The following is a 13,569-nucleotide window of genomic DNA, read 5'->3' on the forward strand; positions in this document are numbered from 1 at the left end:
GTTAGTAAAAAAAAAAAAAAAAAGTACCCTAATTAATCAGCCAAAATAATCTAGTGTAGTGGTTCTATCTTTCCAGCAGTAGCTATAAACAACAGCAGTAAAGACAATGTGGTTTTGTGACTCACAACTGAAAAGACTGTTTATTTTTCTAAAATGACACATATGGAATGTAGCAAAAAGTGTATCTTGCACAAGACAATATAATCCATTATATAATTTTTGAAGCCAGTTACTTCTTGTATGTATAGATCAGTCTTATGTCTATTATTAAAATAATTTATGAAACCTTATATTGTATGGGTGTTCTAATGTTTGATGAGACCATTATAATGTAGAACCCTAATGAATGTGAAGACAAAAGACACACCTACCTTTACAAACAAATAGAAATGATTCTGTGTATAAAAATTTCACCTAAAACCACTGAATTCAAATTCTTATTTTGAGAAATGTGGGATGGTTGTGTGTTTTCAGATGAGAATTTAGGTGTCTGTCTTTTTTTAAAGTGCTTTGGTGTACTATACAAAGAATATATTAAAATAGGTAAAGTTAAACTTTACAATATATTTGTTGATTTATTTATTATCCATTTCTATTAATCTAGAGAGCAAAGAATGTTTTATGTTGCTTTTTCCAGGTAAGAATCATTCCAATACTGTTTCATTAATAGAGTGAAATTTAAGAATGATGGACTTCTTCCTATAGGAGATGGAGAGGTTTTTAAGCATAAGAATAAATGTAAACTAAACATTCACTGAGCTAGCAGGATCTTTAAACCATGGGATTGCCATGTAAAAAGGTCTAAAATAATGCCAGCCACAGAGTAGATTGCTGAAAATATACTTATTTATTGGGTCCAAATTGTCTTAGATAACAGCCACTGTAGGCTTGCCTGCATTGCAATCTGTTGTAACTAATAATACATGAGCCATGTACTGTGATTACATTATTTGCCATAGGAGGATGGTTGGGAAGGGAGATACACATTTGTTTGGGTGGGTGGGGGGGCGGGATTGTTCATAACACAAAGACAATTAGGTCAAGTGAAAGGGCAGTTTAGCCCATTAGCTGCCTTATTTATAGGGAATGTTTAATGGTGTTACATAAAAAGTGGTATGGCATACATGTTTCCACAAATTCCAACCAAGAAGTTACCCATTCTGCATAAAGAAGGCTATAGCACTAGATCCACCTTTCCAGGTGTGCAGAATGGTGATTGTGTAGAACTTAGGTTAAAAAGCAGAATGCAAGCCCTTTGCAAACAAGCCTTTTTCCATTAATTAGCATTAATTTTGTAGGCCGTATTAGAGTGAAGCAGCCTCCTTAAAATCTCTTGCTGAAAAAAAGTCTATTTAGAAAGATACAAAAATAATTTTGTCACCAAAATGTAATAAAGGCCCCAATGCAAGAAGAGTATATGTCAACTTTGAACATCATAAGTAAATAGCAAAAGACAAATAAAAAAATTTAAAAAAATACGATGTCCAATAGGGGAAGAGAAACCAAGAACCAAATTAAGACATAGACATACTCAGCCATACTGAAGGATGTCACCAATTACTTAGGGAGAAAAGAAGTCAAAATTATTATCAGAGTCCATGTATATTATTTGTAGTTTATTTTCCTTGATTGTGACTAAATGTATAGCAAACTGCATTTAGCTTTTGTGCTGTAGTGTAACTTCAGTTGTATTCAATACTTTTGCTATCTTCTTTAAATCTCAAGTTAAATGCTTAAATGATCATTAGGACTAGGTGACCCCTGTGAAGTTATCAAATTCAGTAAAATCAAGAAGGCAACATCTGTAAAACTTTCCTTTAACAAAGCTTTGTTGTGTTTTGTTTGTTTTTTAAATCACTCCTATCAGCAAAAATATGATTGCATGTTCCAGTATCTGTGTTATATAATATATATATGCTACTCTACTAATATATGAATTTTAAACATAAGAGAATTTTAAAGGATGAAACATATATGCAATATTTTAATATTTTATTTTACTTTCAGTGCCAAAACTATTTGCTATCACTAAATGTGCTATTAAAAGTATGTTCAAGTACCTGGATAAAGTAACTTGATGGCCAGATCTTCATATTCTCATTTATTTAAAAAAAATTTTTTGGTGTAATTCTTTGTGGAAATTCAGTAGCTAGTAAGCCTCTATATTCCTGAAATCAGTGAGCTGGTTTAAATCAATTCAGAAGGTATTCTATTTAAACAAAAAATATATATATACTTGGGAGATTTTTAAATAGGATAGAAAATTCCATTTAGAATATGAGAGTTCTCAGAGTAACACATAATTTTCATAATAAACTCACCTAACAATGCAAATATTTCCAAACATCCATCTTCAAAATGCTCTCACTATTTCATAACCATTTTCAAAAGCAGTTTGCTTATTTGTTAAAACATCTTTAACTTGAAGGTACAAAATTGAGTTTTTTGTTTTGTTTTGTTTTTGTTTTCATAATTTCTTCTGAGGCTCTCAAAGACCACATTAGGTACCCCCACCATGTGGCCCCATAAAATATTTTCCTTATCCTATATTAGCTCTTTCAAACAGTACAAAATTGAAATTGAAAATTAACCATAGAAGTCTGTAAGCTCTTTGAGGGCCTAATGATGATTGTCATTACAGGTTGGATTCCCACAGGAAGCAGATTCTGAGATGGAGTTAGTTTTCCTGAGGGCTTGTGCCATATCAGGATCTCAACATTGGTCTCTATTTCTGGCAGACTGGACATCTGGCAGCAGCAGATATATAGCAGATCAGCTATAGTGAATAGAAGGCCCATGCTATGGAACCCATGTATGGCTTTCACGCTGCCACCAGGGTCACTTTGACCCTGTGCCTATTCTGCCAGTTTTGGGGTGGTATTAACATGTGGTATGAAGCTCCTCAAACTTCATGCCAACTTGCATATCCCACATGTGTCTCTCTACTTGTTAAATTCAATCTTCCAATCTTTCTCCTTCTAGCCCTCTGAACAACTAGCTGAGTCATTTGTCACTGACATGAGTTGACATATATTCTGAATTCAGGCCACTTCTCTTTGCACACAAAAGGGGGATGGCCAGGCACATCACTTAAAGCTCTGCCTAATTGGGAACATATTCCCTTGTGACTGTCTTCAAAGGCCACCCCTAATTGGAGCTGTATTGAAGTTTCCATCCATTTTCAGCTTGCACTCACTTACCAAGCCAACTCATCCATGAAACAAATTTGGGTTTTTTGCTCCTTTTTCAGTTGGTCTTAAGGGATACCTCAAAAAATATAGGTATAAGCTGAGGGGAGGTATAAGCTGGCATGGAGTTCTTGGCTGCCTGTTCATGTAACTTCCTTGAGCCCACTGGTCCTGTTCTTGCTCAATCCAAGATGTAGCGATTCCATCTTACAAGGGATTCTTGCTGCACCTCCAGTGTTATGACTTGGAAGGTGTTTAGTTTTGCTAAAGCTGCCTGAATGCAATACACCAGAAATGGGTTTGCTTTTAAAATGGAGATCCATTAGTTTACAAATTCAGAGCTCTAAGGCCATGAAAATGTCCCAATTACAGCATCTACAGGACGATACCTTCTCTGAAGAAAGGCTGATGGCATCTGGGGTTCCTCTGTCAGATAGCAAGGCACATGACTGGGCCTGCCAGTTCTTCACTCCTGGGTTTTGTTGCTTTCACATTCTGGATCCAGTGGCTTCCTCTCTGAGACTCTGTGGGTCCTCTATTCTTCCAGGGCTTTTCTCTCTCAGCTCTCTCTGGGTGTTTCTCTCTAAGCTCTTTTTTTCTGTGTCCTTCATCCTCTCATAAAGGACTTGGTTTAAGACCCACCTTGAATGGGGTGGGTCACATCTCAAATTGAAATAACTTAACCAGAAGTTTCCACCCACAATACATCTGCACCCACAGGATGGATTAAAAGAACATGGCATTTTCTGGGGTGCATATCACCTTCAACCCACAACCGGATGAATGAAAGTTGTGGCCTCATGGTAGTCTGGTCCTTATGTTCAGGAGCTCCATCTTCACAACAATTTACTTTTGTTTTACAAAAAGTTCACAATTCTTAGTTTAGTTTTCAGTCCAGCATGTAAAAAGCTTGGAAATCATCACTACTGTGATGGCTAGGTTCATATGTCAACTTGGCCAGGTGATGGTGCCCAGGTGTCCGGTCAATTAAACACTGGCCTAACCATTACTGCAAGGGCATTTGTGGCTCATTAATAAACCAGAAGGCTGATTTATTAAATCATCAGTCAATTGATTGCATCTGTGGATGATTACATCAACAAAGGGCATGCCTTCTGCAATGAGAGAATTCAATGAGCTGGATTTAATCCAATCAGTTGAAGGCTTTTAAGGGAGAAGAGAGAGAACTTTCACTTATTCTCCAGCCAGCCAGCATCTTCTGGGGAGTTTATTGAAGACTTTCATTGAAGTTGTCAGCTCAATGCCTGCCCTATAGAATCTGGACTTGTGCATCCTGCTCTATGGAATCTGGACTCATGCACCCCACAGTTATGTGAGACACCTTTATAAAATCTCATATTTACAGATATCTCCTGTTGGTTCTGTTTCCTTAGAGAACCCTAACTAATACAGCTTGGTACCAGGAGTGGTTCTTGAGAAACAAAATCTTTAAATGGGTTTTTTAAATTGGTTTTCTACTCTGATTAGATTCAAACACACTCTTGACTCCATTTCCAATAATCAAGATGGCACTGACAGTCCATGGCATGAGTTGGCAATGGAGATATGCAAAATATCACTATTTGATTCTCCTAATCATACTCTTGTATGAGACAAGGCTTGAAGTGACAGTGTTTTTGACACCTTAATGATGTTGGCTGGTTGTTCTTAGATACACTGGATAAAGTTATAAGAGAAATGGATGAGCTGAAGGACAGTGGTGAGGGAAAAGCCTCCCAGTGGGTGGAACTTCGAGCAATGCACCTGGTTGTTCATTTTGCTTGGAAGGAGTACTGGCCAGAGGTGTGTTTGTATACTGATTCATGGGCTGTTGCTAATGGTTTGGCTGGGTGGCCAGGGAATTGGAAGGAACATGATTGAAAAACTGCTGACAGAGAGTCTGGGGAAGAGGTATGTAAATAGACCTTTCTGAGTGGGCAAAAACATGAACATATTTGTGTCCCATGTCAGTGCTCACCAGAGGGTGACTTCAACAGAGGAGATTTTAATGATCAAGTAAATAAGATGAACCATTCAGTGGATACCAGTCAACCTCTTCCCCCAGCCACTGCTGTCATTGCAGGTTGATTACATTGGACCACTTCCATCAAGGAAGGGACAGTGATTTGTTCTAACTGGAATAGACAAATACGCTGGATATGGGTTTGCCTTCCCTGCATGAAATGCTTCTGCCAAAACTACCATCCATGGACTTACAGAACGCTTTACCCACCATCATAGTATTCCACACAGCATTGCTTCTGATCAAGGAACCCACTTCACAGTAAATGAAATGAGGGAATGGGTACATGCTCACGGAATTCTCTGGTCTTACCATGTTCTCCATCATCCAGATGCAGCTGAGTTGATAGAACAGTGAAATGGCCTTTTGAAGACTCAATTAGGTGGCAATACCTTGCATTGTTGGGGCAGTTGTTCTCCAGGAGGCTGTGTATGCTCTGAATCAGCATCCACTCTTCAGTGCTGTTTCTCCCATAGCCAAGTGTTCCAGTTTGCTAATGCTGCATTAAGCAAAATACCAGAAATGGATTGGCTTTTATAAAGGGGGTTTATTTGGTTATATAGTCTTAAGGACATAACGTGTCCAAGGTACGGCATCAACAACTGGCTAACTTCACCGAAGGAAGGCCAATGGCCTCTAGGAAAACCTCTCTAAGCTGGGAAGGCACATGGCTGGCATCTGCTGATCCCTGGTTGTGTTCTAGCTCCTCTCTCAGTTCCTGTGCGTTTTTCAAAATGTTGCTCTTGGGGCATTTTGTCCTCTCTTAGCTTCCCCAGAGCAAACTCTGGGCTAGCATAAGTCTGCTTTCAATGGGCATCTCCAAAATGCCTCTCTCAGTTGCTCTCCAAAATGTCACTCACAGCTGCTCTGAGCTCCTTCTGTCTGTGAACTCTTTATATGGCTCCAGTGATTTAATTCAGACCCACTGTGAATGGGTAGGATAACACCTCCATGGAAATTATCCAAAGGTCTTGCCCACAGTTGATTGAGTCACATCTTCATGGAAACAATCAATAGGTATCAACCTAATCAACACTAATATGTCTGCCCCCACAAGATTGCATTAAAGAATATGGCTTTTTCTGTGGGACATAATACATACAAACCAGCACACCAAGGTTCACAGGTCCAGGAATCAAGGGGTGGAAATGGGAGTGGCACCATGCACTATCACTTCTAGTGATCTGCTAGGAAAATTTTTGCTTCCAATTCCAGCAACCTTAAGCTCTGCTGGCCTACAAGTCTTAGTTTCAAAAGGAGTGCTCTCAGCAAGAGACACAACAATAATTCCACTGAACTGGAAGTTAAGACTGCCACCTGGTCACTTTGGGCTTCTCATGCAAGAAAGGGGATTACTGTACTGGCTAGGATAATTGATCCTGAAAATCAAGGGGAAATAGGACTCAGCTACACAATGGAGGTAAAGAAAAGTTTTCCTGGAATAAAGGAGATCCCTGAGGGCATCTCTTAGTGCTACCATGCCCTGTGATTAAAGTCAATGGAAAACTCCAACAACCCAATCCAGGCAGGACTACCAATGGCCAAGAAACTTCAGGAATGAAGTTTTGGGTCACCCCACCAGGTAAAGAACCATGGCCAGCTGAAGTGCTTGCTGAGGGTAAGGGGAATATGGAATGGGTAATGGAAGAAGGTAGTGATAAATATGAGCTATGACCATGTGACCAGTTACAGAAATGAACATTATGATGGCATGAATATTTTCTCCTTGTTTTGTTATGAGTATGTTTGTATTTGTCCATAAAGCAAATATCTTCATTTTCTTCTCTATCTTATCCCCTTATCATATGACACAATTTGTACTGTTCATTTCATAGTATTTAAGTTATAGGATATTAAGCTTAAGAGTGAAGGTTAGGCAAGGGCTTGCACCCTATTCTGGAGAGATTTAGTGCATTTCTGATTGTACGCAGGACAACTGAGTATTGTTAGGTGAAATATGTCTATTATTGTGTTCTATTTAGAGATTAAGTATGGTGAAGGTGATGTGTATAGCTGCCAAGTTGACAAGGGATGGAATGTGATGGTTAGCTTCATGTGTCAACTTGGCCAGGTGATGATGCCCACGTGTCTGGTCAGGCAAGCACTGGCCTAACCATTACTGCAAGGATATTTGTGGCTCATTAATAAACTAGAAGGCTGGTTTATTAAATCAATTGATTTCATCTGTGGCTGATTACATCAACAAAGGGCATGCCTTCTGCAATGAGAGAATTCAATCAGCTGGATTTAATCCAATCAGTTGAAGGCTTTTAAGGGAGAAGAGAGAGAACTTTCACTTATTCTTCAGCCAGCCAGCATCTTCTGGGGAGTTTATCGAAGACTTTCATTGGAGTTGTCAGCTCACTGCCTGCCCTATGGAATTTGGACTCGTGCATCCCCACAGTCATGTGAGACATTTTTATAAAATCTCATACTTACAGATATCTCCTGTTGGTTCTGTTTCTCTAGCAAACCCTAAGTAATACAATTCCCTTCCTACCAACAAGAAAAAAGCTGAACAAACTGAAAAACAATTCTTCTTAGATCCATCAGAGAACTGATGTCACAGAGCAAGCTGTTGCCCCAAAAACTGAACAGAGAGGATATACAGAGAATCACACCTTACCTGAAAGAGAAGCCCAGGAGCTTAATTAATTTAATTACTGAAATTATAGTTGATGAATTGTTGGAGATTCAGTGTGGACTAGCTTGAGAGTTTAAAATTCTGTATGGAGAGGAAGGCAGTCTTAGGGAGTCTCCATGCTTTTGTGAGTTTTACCTTCAGGAGCTCGTTATGGTTTGCTAAAGATGCCAGAATGCAATATACCAGAAATGGGTTGGCTGTTAACAAGGTGGATTTATTAAATTACAAGTTACATTCTAAGGCCATGAAAATGTCCAAATTAAGGCATCAAGAGGAAGATACCTTCTTAGAGGAAAGGCTGCTGACATCCAGAGTTCTCTGTCACATGGGAAGGCACATGGGGACATCTGCTGGTCCTTCTTTCCTGGGCTCTGGTTTCAATGGCTGTCTCCAAAATGTCTCTCTCAGCTTCTCTTAGCTCCCTGAGTTTCATCTGTCTTTTATCCTCTCAGAGAGGATTCCAGCAAGGCGATTAAGGCCCACCTTGAATGGGCTAGGTCACATCTCCATGGAAGCAACCCAATCAAAAGTTCTCACCCAACAATAGGTCTGCCCCCACAAGAATGGAATAAAAGAACATGGCGTTTTCTGGGTACATAACAGCTCCAAACCAGCAAAGTCCCACCAGATTCTCATTACAAAGATGGGAGAAAACTACTGTCTGCTTCCAACAAAGGGTGGGGAAAGTAACCATTTTGAAATACACCCAGAGCATTCTGTTCTCCTTAACAAAGAATGGCCCTCAAAAGACACTATTTTACCAAAGCTTAACCAATGTGGGGAAAATGAAATACCCAACTTTAGTCCCCTCTAACTTTCCTGTTTCACCTAAGAGGGATAGAAAAAAAGCTGAAAAGCACTTGTTCAAGTCACAGCCCATGACTGTGACTCTCATTCTAAAAGAATGAGAAAAAATCATAGGATTATAGAATGCTTCCGCACCCCTCACACTTTACCACCACATCAATAAGTCCCCCACATAATAACAAGGGATTACAAGGAAAAAAACAAAAAAACAAAAAACCTGCAAGTCTCAGACCTCATTTAAGAAGTCTCTAGGGAAATCCAAAGACAACAGACAGGAGGAAAACAAGGACATGAGAGGAAATTTTGGCCTCTGACACCTATAGCTATGGCTAACAGTATTCAAGATCTAACTCCCATCTAGAAAAATGTAACACCTTATACTAAAGACCTATTTATCTCATTTGTTTTTTACTTGGTGCATCATGTCCAGCTTTCAACAAAAAATTACAAAGTATACTGTTCCAGTTTGCTAATGCTGCCATTATGGAAAATACCAGAAATGGATTGGCTTTTATAAAGGGGGTTTATTTGGTTACAAATTTACAGTCTGAAGGCCATGAAAATGTCCAAATTAAGGCATCAGCATGAGTATACCTTCACTGAAGGAAGGCCAATGGTGTCTGGAACACCTCTTGTTAGCTGGGAAGGCACATGGCTGGCATCTGCTGATCCTGGATTGTGGTTCCAGCTCCTCTCTCAGCTCCTTTGAGTTCTTCAAGATGTTGCTCTTCGGGTGTTTTGTCCTCTCTTAGCTTCTCCAGAGCAAACTCTGGGCTAGCATCTCTGAAGGGTTAGCAAAAGTCTGCTTTCAATGACTGTCTCCAAAAATGTCTCTCTCAGCTGCTCTCCAAAATGCCCCTCTCAGCTGCTCTGAGGTCCTTCTGTTTGTGAGCTCTTTATAGGACTCCAGTGATTAAATCAAGACCCACCCTGAATGGGCAGGGTCCATATGTCCATGGAAATTATCCAATCAAACGTTTCACTCACAGTTGATTGAGTCACATCTCCATGGAAACACTCAATCAAAGGATTCCAACCTAATCAACACTAATACTTCTGCCCCTACAAGATTGCATCAAAGAACATGGCATTTTGGGGGACATAATACATCCAAACCAGCACACATACTAAATGGCAAAAAAAAAAAAAAAAAAAAAAAAAAAATTAGTCTGAAGAAACAGCATAAGCATCAGAACCAGACTCAGATACAGCATTGATGTTGAAATTATCAGACCAGGAATTTAAAATAACTAAGATTAATAAGCTAAGAGTATTAATGGAAAAAGTGGACAACTTGCAAGAACTGATGGGTAAAAACTTTCCTCTGAAGGGGAAATATAAATGGCTAAAAAAAACACATGAAAAAATGTTCATCTTCACTAATTACTAGGGAAATGCAAATCAAGACCACAATGAGGTATCATCTCACACCAGTAAGAATGGCTGCCATTAAACAAACAGGAAACTACAAATGCTGGAGAGGATGTGGAGAAATTGGAACTCTTATTCATTGCTGGTGGGACTGTATAATGGCTCACCCATTCTGGAAGACAATTTTGTAGTTCCTTAGAAAGCTAGGTACTCAGTTACCCTATAATCCAGCAATTTCACTTCTTGGTATTTACCCAGAGGACCTGAAAGCAGTGACGTGAACAGATATTTGCACACCAATGTTCATGGTGGCACTGTTCACAATTACCAAGAGATGGAAACAACCTAAATGTCCTATACCAGATGAGAGGATAAAGAAAATGTGGTACATACATACAATGGAATACTATGCAGCAGTGAGAAGGAATGAGGTCATGAAGCATATGACAACATAGATGAACCTCGAGGACATAATGTTGAATGAAATAAGTCAGATACAAAAGGAGAGACATTGTATGTTACCACTAATGTGAACTCTGTGAAAAATATAAAACAAGTGTCTTATATTGAAGAATATAGGGGACCTAGAGATTGATAGCAGCTAGTGAAGGCAAAATGATAATCTAATAACATAAGATATTGAGGGTAATCTTGATATGGGAATGCTCAGAAATGACTATGGTTTGTTAATTTTCTTGTGATATGGTAGGTAGGAGCATGCTGGAAGCAATGAAGTTATTTCAGGATATCTGTTTTTCCTATTCCTCTGTTTGGTCTTGTTTGGATTTTTTTTTTATTTTTTGATAAATAAAGTAAATAAAAAATATGCTAAGAGTACTAATGGAAAATGTGGACAACTTGCAAGAACTGATGGTAAAATAAATTGAGAAATGGAAACTTGAATCAAAATTCCCTTTAATCAAAAGGAAATGCTAGAAGTCAAAAACTGTAACAGAAATGCAGAATGCCTTTTATGGCTCATTAAGTAGAGTAGACACAGCCAAGGAAAAAATCAGTCAGCTTGAAGATATGTCAATAGAAACTTCCAAAGCTGAAATGCAAAAACAAAAAGGAATATAAAAGAGAGAAGATAATATCCAAGAACTGTGGGACAATTTCAAAATGTGTAACATAAATGCAATGGGAATACCAGAAGGGGAAGAAAGAGAGAACAGAACAGAAGATATATTTGAAGTAATAATGGCTGAGAATTTTCCAGATTTAATAACAGGCACTAAACTACAGATATAGGAAGCTCAGAGAATATCAATACCAAAAACCTGCACTTTGGCATATTGCTAAGTGAAAGAAGCTAGTTTGAAAAGGCTACATACCATATGAGTCCAACTATATGACATTCTGGAGAAGGTAAAACTATAGAGACAGTAAAAAGATCAGTGGTTGCCAGGGCATAGGGAAGGAAGAATAAATATGTAGAACACAGGCATTTTTAGTGCAGTGAAACTATTCTGTGATACTATAATGGTGGATACATGACATTAAGCACTTGTCAAAACACATAGAGCTGTACAATGCAGAGTGATCCCCACTGTAAACTATGGACTTCAGTTAATAATAATGTGTTAATATTGGTTCATCAATTGTAACAAATAGACCACACTAATGCAAGATGTTAATAATAAAGGAAACTATGTATGGTGGGGAGAGGGTATATGGGAACTCTGTACTTTCTGCATGGTTTTTCTGTAAACCTAAAACTGCTCTAAAAATTAAGTCTATTTTTTTTAAGTACATAATTCTCCACTGAAGATGGCATGGCCTTACTCTAAAACTCCAAGGGCCTAGATTGTGATTCTCCTACTGGGGCTTATCATAAACTCCACATGGACACTGATACCCCTAAAACCTTACCTGACATTGATACCCCTAAACCTTAGAACCTGCCAGATCGTGATGGCAAAGTCTTTTTCTGCTTTGGGCTAAACTCACAACTAGAAGCCACCAGGTTGACGCAGTATTCCCAGTTGGAATATGCTGCTTCTAGAAGCTGCAGAAGACTTACAAAGCACTATGCTCTTTGTATTGGGAGGTTCAGGATGTGATGATATATTCCTTACTTAGGATGGATGTCCTGGCATGCTTCTGACTCTTGGAACTCTAAAACTTTTACTGATATGGAAGTTCTCTGAGTCTTCTTGGGGTATAACTCCCACCATATTAGAACACATGTATCTTATCAAGTTTTCTAATATGCCATCAACTTCTTACTCACCAGTCTGATAAACATACCATTGATATAACGGTAATATAATGATATAATATCATTGAAATTTATTTGATGTTCCATGGGATATCCAATAGTCCAGATCTCTTCAATTATAATATGACAGAGGGCAAGAGACTCTAGCCCTGGGTAAAACCATAAATGTACTATGCAATTCATTCTCGGTGACTGCAAACTGCTTTGGGTCCATTTGTTTTTTCTGTTAGGGGTGGAAAATAATACTTTTGCCCAATCAATGGCTGCATACCATGTTCCTAAGGCCAAGTAAATTTGCAATAGGAAAAGACAAGACATCTGGCACTGCAACTACAATTGAAGTTACTGTCAATCTTTATGATCCATCTAGATACAACGAGAACCACCATTCCTGTATCCTTTAGATATTTGACAGCACTAATTTCCTCCATCAACATCACCCCAATATTGAAATATTGTAGAGGCAGTTTCAAAGGTTTCCACTTGGCCTTATCCACTCTGGTGGATCTTACTCATAGGCCAAAGACATAATGTGGGGGGTTGCATAAACTATTATGTATGTCTCTTACAGTAACACACTTGGGAATGAGGGAAATGACACAGTGGACCCACAGTGAGCCAAACCTTGGCCAGTACTCCATTCATTAGTGTACTTCTATATGCCCCCACTATAATAGATGTTTTGGGTCCCAGGTATCAATGCCAATTTATACCCTGTATCCAACTATTATTTGGGCATTACCTTTCCCCAGTGCACAGTCACCAAATAAATAGAGGTAGGTCCCTTTGAGAAGGACTAGGAGAATCATTACCATGTACACTTGACATGTTGCAAAGTCCTGTCTCCTGGTGACATGGTCTCTTCTTTGTTGATGGGTTCTAGATTAAAAAACTGACTCAAGTCTGGAAACAATAAGAGATCATGACTTTTTATTGAGGCAACTGTCCTCACTTTAAAGGTACCCTTGTTGGCTGACCATTTATTTTACTCCTAGAGGCACCATGTTCTATTATCCAACTCCATAACACTCTGAAGATCAGAGATCAGGCCTCCTCTGGACACTGCTTTGCCCTTGCCACTTATTATGATACTAAATCCAACTGGCTTCTGATGGTTAAATGGAACCATTTAGCCTCTATCATTTTGGATCTTATCTAAAACAATCCCATTGTCAGTGAGCTTAGTTCTGTAATGGACTTACTTAGCATCAGCCCTGGCCTACAGAAGACAGTCATCACTGAACTTTTTTAGTAATATTGGTGCCCTTCTCACTAGGGCATTTCTTATGGCTTTGGTAAATCATGTATCATCAGG

The 13,569-nt window shown here is 38.8% G+C and overlaps 1 protein-coding gene across 2 annotated transcripts in view; it reads right to left on the bottom strand.

The window, feature by feature from the left end:
* Positions 1 to 13,569, bottom strand: part of SLC25A40 (solute carrier family 25 member 40) — a 206,643-nt gene that overhangs the window by 146,522 nt on the left and 46,552 nt on the right. Inside the window, exon 1 of one of the 2 annotated variants that reach the window (XM_037836598.1) lies at positions 5,524 to 5,587. The exons of the other annotated variant lie outside the window; for it this stretch is intronic. The gene's annotated coding sequence lies outside the window, so the exon portion shown is untranslated. Of the gene's footprint in view, positions 1 to 5,523; positions 5,588 to 13,569 lie in introns of those variants that run through there. 2 annotated transcript variants of the gene reach the window in all.

Source organism: Choloepus didactylus, chromosome 5 (assembly GCF_015220235.1).
Source record: "Choloepus didactylus isolate mChoDid1 chromosome 5, mChoDid1.pri, whole genome shotgun sequence".
Taxonomy (NCBI): domain Eukaryota; kingdom Metazoa; phylum Chordata; class Mammalia; order Pilosa; family Megalonychidae; genus Choloepus; species Choloepus didactylus.